The following is a 7352-nucleotide window of genomic DNA, read 5'->3' as shown; positions in this document are numbered from 1 at the left end:
ATCACGATGGACTTCATCACCAAGTTACCGAGGACGGCGAAGGGATTTGATGCTATATGGCTCATCGTAGATCGATTGACCAAGAGTACCCATTTTTTGGCTATTCGGGAGAGTTCGACGGCCGAGAGGTTGGCCGGCATGTACGTCTGCGAGATCGTGTCTCGCCATGGGGTTCCGGTTTCTATTGTCTCCGACCGAGATGTTAGGTTTACCTCCCGTTTCTGGCAGAAGTTCCACGAGGAACTGGGCGAGCGAACCATTCAAACCCTCGAGGATGTGTTGAGGGCGTGTGTCATTGACTTCGGTGGGAGTTGGGATTCCCACCTACCGCTTGTAGAGTTCACCTACAACAACAGCTCTCATTCCAGCATTGGCGCCCCGCCTTTCGAGCTCTTATACGGGCGGAGATGTCGCAACCTGGTTTGCTGGGGTGAGGTTGGACACAGGGTGATGGGGCGGACGGAAGTAGTCTTGCAGACTACCGAGAAGATTCAGCAGATTAGGCAGCGATTGTAGACCGCCCAGAGTCGGCAGAAGAGTTACGCCGACAGACGTCGATCTGAGTTAGAATTTCAGGTGGGTGACATGGTACTCCTGAAAGTCTCACCCTGGAAGGGTGTGATTCGCTTCAGGAAGAGGGGGAAATTGGGTCCCCGTTACATCGGGCCGTTCAGGATCATTGCCAGGGTTGGCAAGGTGGCTTACAGGTTTGAGCTACCAGAGGAGCGTAGTCGGATCCACAACACTTTCCATGTTTCACAGTTGCGGAAGTGCATTATGGATCAGGAGGCAGTGGTGTCGTTGGATTATATTCAGGTCGATGAGCGCCTGAATTACGTGAAGAGGCTGGTGGCCATTATGGAGAGGAAGATGAAAGTTCTACGGAACAAGGAGATACCTCTGGTGAAGGTACAGTGGGAGCATCGGAGGGGGTCCGAGTGGACGTGGGAGCCAGAGGCAGAGATGCGGCAGCACTATCCGGAGCTGTTCGCCGCGGCAGACTTCGAGGACGAAGTCTAGTTCAAGTGAGGGAGAATTGTAACGCCCTGATTCTCAGGTATTGATTTTATGAGAATTTTCTTGTTTTCAAGGTCTACTCGACGCGTTAGTTGCCCTACTCGTCGAGTAGCAGCGGGTTGGTCCGCGTGGTTTAGTGACCTTCTCGCCGAGTCCTAGAGGGGACTCGACGAGTAGGAGATGGCAGATGAAACCCTCAATTTCGGAGTATTGCACCATATTTAAAGGATCATTGGCCTCCCCCAGCCTCCCCTTTACAGCTTCTTGACACCCTCTTAAACCCTAATTCGTGTGTGTATGTTTCTTTGGTGTGTTAAGCTTAGAAGAGGAATCTTGGTGAAGAAACACTTGGGAAACAAGTAAATTGAAGCAAGGAAACTCGTGGGAAGCAGAGATCTACTCTAGTTGGCACCCTTTTGAAGGTATTAGGCTGTTACCCTGGCTCATTTCATTCTAGATCTCTTTTGGGTGGATTTTTGGGCTTTCCTAGTATGTTTGTAAGCTTTGCTTGTGTATAAGCTAAGATCTGAAGTTGTAACTTCAGATCTGAACTCTCTTGGGTCTTTAACTCCATAAAGCTTCCAACTCTTGCAAAGATGAGACTCTCCTTAAGTGCAAAACCTCCAATGCAAGCTTGGTTTGTCATTTTAAGACTATAAGGCCTTGCATGCACGTAAAGTTTGCAACTTTACGTGATAAACATGCCCTAGGAGCTTAGATCTGCAATATGGAGCCTTTGCATGGCTTAGAAAGCACCTGTAAGGATGGAGGACTGATGGGACTCGGCGTTTCGCATGGTAGACTCGGCGAGTCATATGAAGATGGTCATGAACTCGACGGGTTGGACGAACAACCCGACGAGTCTGATGAAGATTGTCATAGACTCGGCGAGTCAGTAGAGTGACTCGGCGAGAGGGTTAGTTATGCAAGGAACTCGGCGACTGTCTAGTTGCACTCGACGAGTTCAGGTCAACATGGACTGTTGACCTTGGCAGTTCACTTTGACTTTGACCATGAGTTGACTTCTAGACTTTTGGGAGCATTTTGGGAACTTATGAACGTGGTTGTGTGGCGATTATAGGTGGTGGAGTTTTCGGCAGTGATCTGAGAGTGTGAGCTCATCTTTCGAGTCGACATTTGCAAGGTGAGTTATCCTCACTATACCAATGGGTCTAAGACACTAAGGCCGGCCCTTTTATATATTGTATTTGGAATATGGCATGATATGTTTATTGATTACATCCTGGTAGTTAGGATGATGGTATGCTTATGCTTGGTGACCTGGTTAGGTCAGTGTCTTGGTTATAGGATGATGCTATGTTAGTGACCGGTTAGGCCTGTGTCCCGGTTATTGGGATGTTGCTATGATTAGTGATCTGTTAGATCGATTTGACTGTTATATGATATGAGCTAGCATATGATATTTATGTGCACATGTTTATTGATTGGGGGTTGGGCCGAGGCGGTCCTGCTTTGTGTTGTAGGCCAACATACCCGAAGAGCGGTCTGGATAGGCTGTAGGCCCTGCGAGGCGGTCCAGTCATGTCGAAGGCTCCGGAGCGGTCCAGATAGGTTGTAGGCCCTGCGAGGCGGTCCAGTCAGGCTGAAGGCTCAGTATGCATGCCGGTCTGTAATTGTTATTTGTTGTGGTTATATTGGTATGGCGTTGGTATTTTTGGGTTTCCTTTATATGAGATTGACATCATTACTATAGTTGGTGTGTCACGGAATTGCCTGATTATATGATACCTGCTTGCCTAGGGTTTCCTTTATATGAGATTGACATCATTACTGTAGTTGCTTAGTGTATGCATCACGGTTATACATAATTAAGATCTTATAGCCTGAAAATGTTTGATTTGCCTTATGTTCTGTTCTTGTTTGATTGGGAGCTTAGGGTAGGATTGGATATTCGAAAGTCTATAGGGTCCAGCGTTATGTATGGCTAGCATATAATAGTGATGCAGGGTTGGTGGAAGATTCATGAATGGGTGGGTTGTGTGAGGCTGGTAGGTCAAGTCGTGATTCAGTGAGCCTTCCTCTAGGAGTGAGGACTAAGCGCTCGCGATGATTATGTATATTGTTAGGGCGTTGTGATGATACTTGAGACAAATATGGGTAGGTGTGGAAGGTAGTATGGGCCCGTACTACTGAAAGCACAGGACCCATACGCGTAGCAAGGAAGTCACAACCTCTAGGGTTTAGTCGGGAGTTGGTTTCCAGTTATTTATGTGGATTATCTGACATCTTGTGGTATGTTTCGGAATGGTGATGACGAGACGCTTCATGACTGGATCCGGTTCAGGATCAGGATCAGGAGACGGAGACCAGGAGGGGCCTACAACACCTGAGCCCGTGGTGCAGATGGATACTGAGGAGTTGGATGCCAAGATTCGGGAGATCCTGCATGATGAGGTTGCTATTGCGTTCCGGGCACAGCTGCCGGAGATGTTTGGGTCTATTACGACCGTCATGGTCGAGTACTTCGACCCAATTCTACGCAGCCTGTAACATCCCAAAATTCAAGCCCAAAAATTTCATTTTTAATTAAGTATTTCACAACTCAGTTTACCAAAACATTTCTCATGCCATTTCATTGTAGAAAGAAACATAACAAAGTGTCTGAAAATCATATCGTCAAAAGTAAAATAAATCAGAGTACAATCCCAGAAGGCTCTATGCGGAAACCATGTGTGTGTGATGCGCTGCTACACCACCGGCTCCTTCCCCTTGGACGAAGAGGTACCTGAAACCAAAATTGAAACTGTAAGCACAAAGCTTAGTGAGTTCCCCTATCATACCACATACCATACAAACACATAGCATACATACTATCGGGCAATTTTGGGGCGCCCGTCCTACCCATGTCAAGCCATTCTGGGGTGCTGACCTACCCATGTCAAGCCATTATGGGGTGCTGACCTACCCATGTCAAGCCATTCTGGGGTGCTGACCTACCAATGTCAAGCTATTCTAGGGTGTTGACCTACCCATGTTGTGACAACCCGAAATTTCTATTATGTACAACATGTCAATTCAATAGAAGTCAAATCAGTTACAGTTAAATTTTCAGACTTTTTGGATTAAGTTTGATTATTTTAGGAATTACACTTTAGGAGATACCAGGAGAGAGGATGCCCTAGGGTTATAGTGCATCACTGTTATTCCTAAACTTCAAGAAATTGGAGTTACTACCGGGAATAAAATATTTTTAGCCAAAAACCCAGAAATTTGGAGTATATATATGACACTTGTCATTTATTATCATTTTTCCAAATTTCTCAAGAACAAAAGCAAATCCTCTCAAGTATCATCACGGGATTTATTCCAGATCTCGATCTAGTAAGTGTTTTCAACCATTTCAAGTTAGTAGATCACTTAATCTAGTGTTTTAACACCTTTCTAACCGTGAAATCATTCCAAAAGGTTGATTCTTCCATTTTCACCAAGAACACACACTAGTGTTCTTGGCATTTTGGCTCATTTCAAGCTTCCATATAGTAAGTACATCTATCCTAGAGTGTGTTTAAGCTTGCTATACTTCATTATAACATGAAATCATCCAAGAAACACCAAGAAAATGGTGTTTACGGTCCAAGAACATTCTTGAACCGTAAACCCATTTTAAGGGACCGAAATGTCCCTACTCCCTTCCTAAGCCTAGGTAACTAACTTAGATCCTTACCTTGATGTGTTAAGGACTTGAAATCAACAAAATACCAACATCCATAAGGGTTTACGGCCGTAAACCCAAAGGGATGTGGTCTTTGGGCCGTAAACTCCAAATAGGAGTGAAATGGTGCCCTAGCTTCTTCCTTAGGCTTATACTTCAAGAGGAAACACTTAAACGGACTTAGAAACCTTCAAATCAACAAATGGTCAAAAGTGGGGGAGTTTACGGCCGTAAACTCTAGGGTTTACGACCGTAAACCCATTGGGTTGAGGTCACAAAACCGTAAACTCAAGTTAGGGTTTCTTTTGAACCCTAAACCCTATAGCATTGTTCTACAACACTTAGATGCATTCCTTGAGACTAAAAACACTTATATAAGGTGTTTAACTTGTCTTAGGATGTCTTAACTTTGCTAATTAGTTGTTTAAAGTCTAATTAGATACATATATGTGGTATTTATATGTTAAATAGGATCATTGTGTGTGTACAAGTCTTCACTTGACACCTAGCAATCCTATTTCTTCAGTTCATCCAAACCACCAACTACAGGTGAGTTCATACCCCTTAATTAACCTTTTAAATGTTTTTAAATGCTTTTATGGGGGGGGGGATACAAGTTGAACAATTGTAGTTATTATATCAATCACATGTGATTAATAACTACCAAGCAAATGGTTTTCTTACTTTTCAAACTATTTACCAAACTGTTTTACCTTAAACTGTTTTACAAACTCTTTTATTGTCAAATACATTTATCAAACTCTTTTAACTTATATTATGTGTATCTATATAAATATAGTTATATAAGTAGGATTAAGAAGGACTTAGGACTGCTAGTCTACCCTACTTCCTGTTCTTGTTTGATTGTGGTCTTGGGGTATCAAGGTTAGTTGTCCGAGGGTCGTTTGAATCCTAGTTATATATTATGTATATGTATATAGATATAAAAGGTTTGTTATCAACCTCTTTTAACTTATATTATGTGTATCTATATAAATATAGTTATATAAGTAGGATTAAGAAGGACTTAGGACTGCTAGTCTACCCTACTTCCTATTCTCGTTTGATTGTGGTCTTGGGGTATCAAGGTTAGTTGTCCGAGGGTCGTTTGAATCCTAGTTATATATTATGTATATGTATATAGATACAAAAGGTTTTCCTTCATTCAATTCCATACCCTTGGGTAGCAAGGGTATACAAACATGTTCATACATTGCTAGTAAGCTACCATAGGGGTAGTTTAGGAAGATACTATTACTAGAACGATGAAACATACAATGAGTCAGTTCATACATGAGTCAATACATACTATAATGAGAAACAAACATGAAACAGAGTGATGAGAAACAAACATACAGGCTAGACAGAGAAAGAACACACAATACAGCTAGCACACAATTCACATAACATTTACATAAATACATTTATGTGAGCCATTAAACAGGGCATGGCACTACCTGCCATGACTGTTTTTGTATCAGAATCTCCTTAATTGGGGAGCGTATGAGTTTGTGTATAGATCTATACTGGATTGACTATCCTACACCTTTCTGCTCGCTACAGTGGGACTTGCAAGTCTACGGGTGCCAAACGTCATTTTTGTGGCATCTTACATTGTCACTTTACTATTGAGTCGGTAGCAAGATACAGGCCGATCACATGTTACCTTAAAATATACAATTAACTTAAGGTAGTTAGTACAGCAGTAGTTTCATAATACTACATTAAAGTACTATAACATTTTCCCTTTACATTTTACTTTGTGATTTCACACAATAAACAATAATGTAAAAACTATATTTTTGGTTAATGATAGTCGGATTTGGGAAAATACTCACTTTTACAAAGGATACACACACAGACACTAGATGCCTTGGTAGAAGGCTACTTTTAGTAGGAAACATAGGGTTTTCTAGGATAGTTCAAACAAATACAAAACTTTTACAAACACATAGTACATCTTACAAAACATCTTACAAATGCTTTCATACAAACACAGACACTAATATACTTATGAACTCACCAGCTCTAAAGCTGATAAACTCTTTCAAAATAACTTGTATTCTCAAGTCACCAGCAGACAGGTACCGGAGCCAGGTTTTGAGAAGATGGAGCTCGTTCAAGACTCATTTTATATTTTGATGTATATTGTTATGGTGTCTTTAAAACTTAACGGAACACACTTGTATGAAATTATATTATTAATGCAATGGATGATGTTGTTGCTTGTTTACTACTTGCATTGTTGTGATACTGTACATGACGTCCTCCACCCCAGAACGTTTCCGCCGTTCATTTGGTTTTGAGGGTGTGACACATGTCAAGCCATTTTGGGGTGCCGACCTACCCTCCGGTCTATCTCAACCGAACACGGGGACTATTTCACCCCCTACTACTAACACATAATTGTTGGATTAGGTGTCTAAGCCCATAACTATAATTGGTATGTACTTGAATTGATAGCAGCACAGTCCTTTTGGGTTGCCCTCAACCTAGCAACTGGACAAGGAAATTATGAAAGGAGAGATATTAATTTATAAGATTAATAAATTAATATATATATATATATATATATATATATATATAAATGATTTATTAATATGTTAATGGATTAATATATTAATTAGAAATCATTATGTTTAATTAATTGTTAGCCAGAAAT

This window comes from Lactuca virosa, chromosome 4 (genome assembly GCF_052849685.1).
Source record: "Lactuca virosa cultivar CGN04683 chromosome 4, Lactuca_virosa_CGN04683_v6, whole genome shotgun sequence".
In the NCBI taxonomy this organism is placed as follows: Eukaryota; Viridiplantae; Streptophyta; class Magnoliopsida; order Asterales; family Asteraceae; genus Lactuca; species Lactuca virosa.
Note: the sequence above shows the minus strand (reverse complement) of the source record.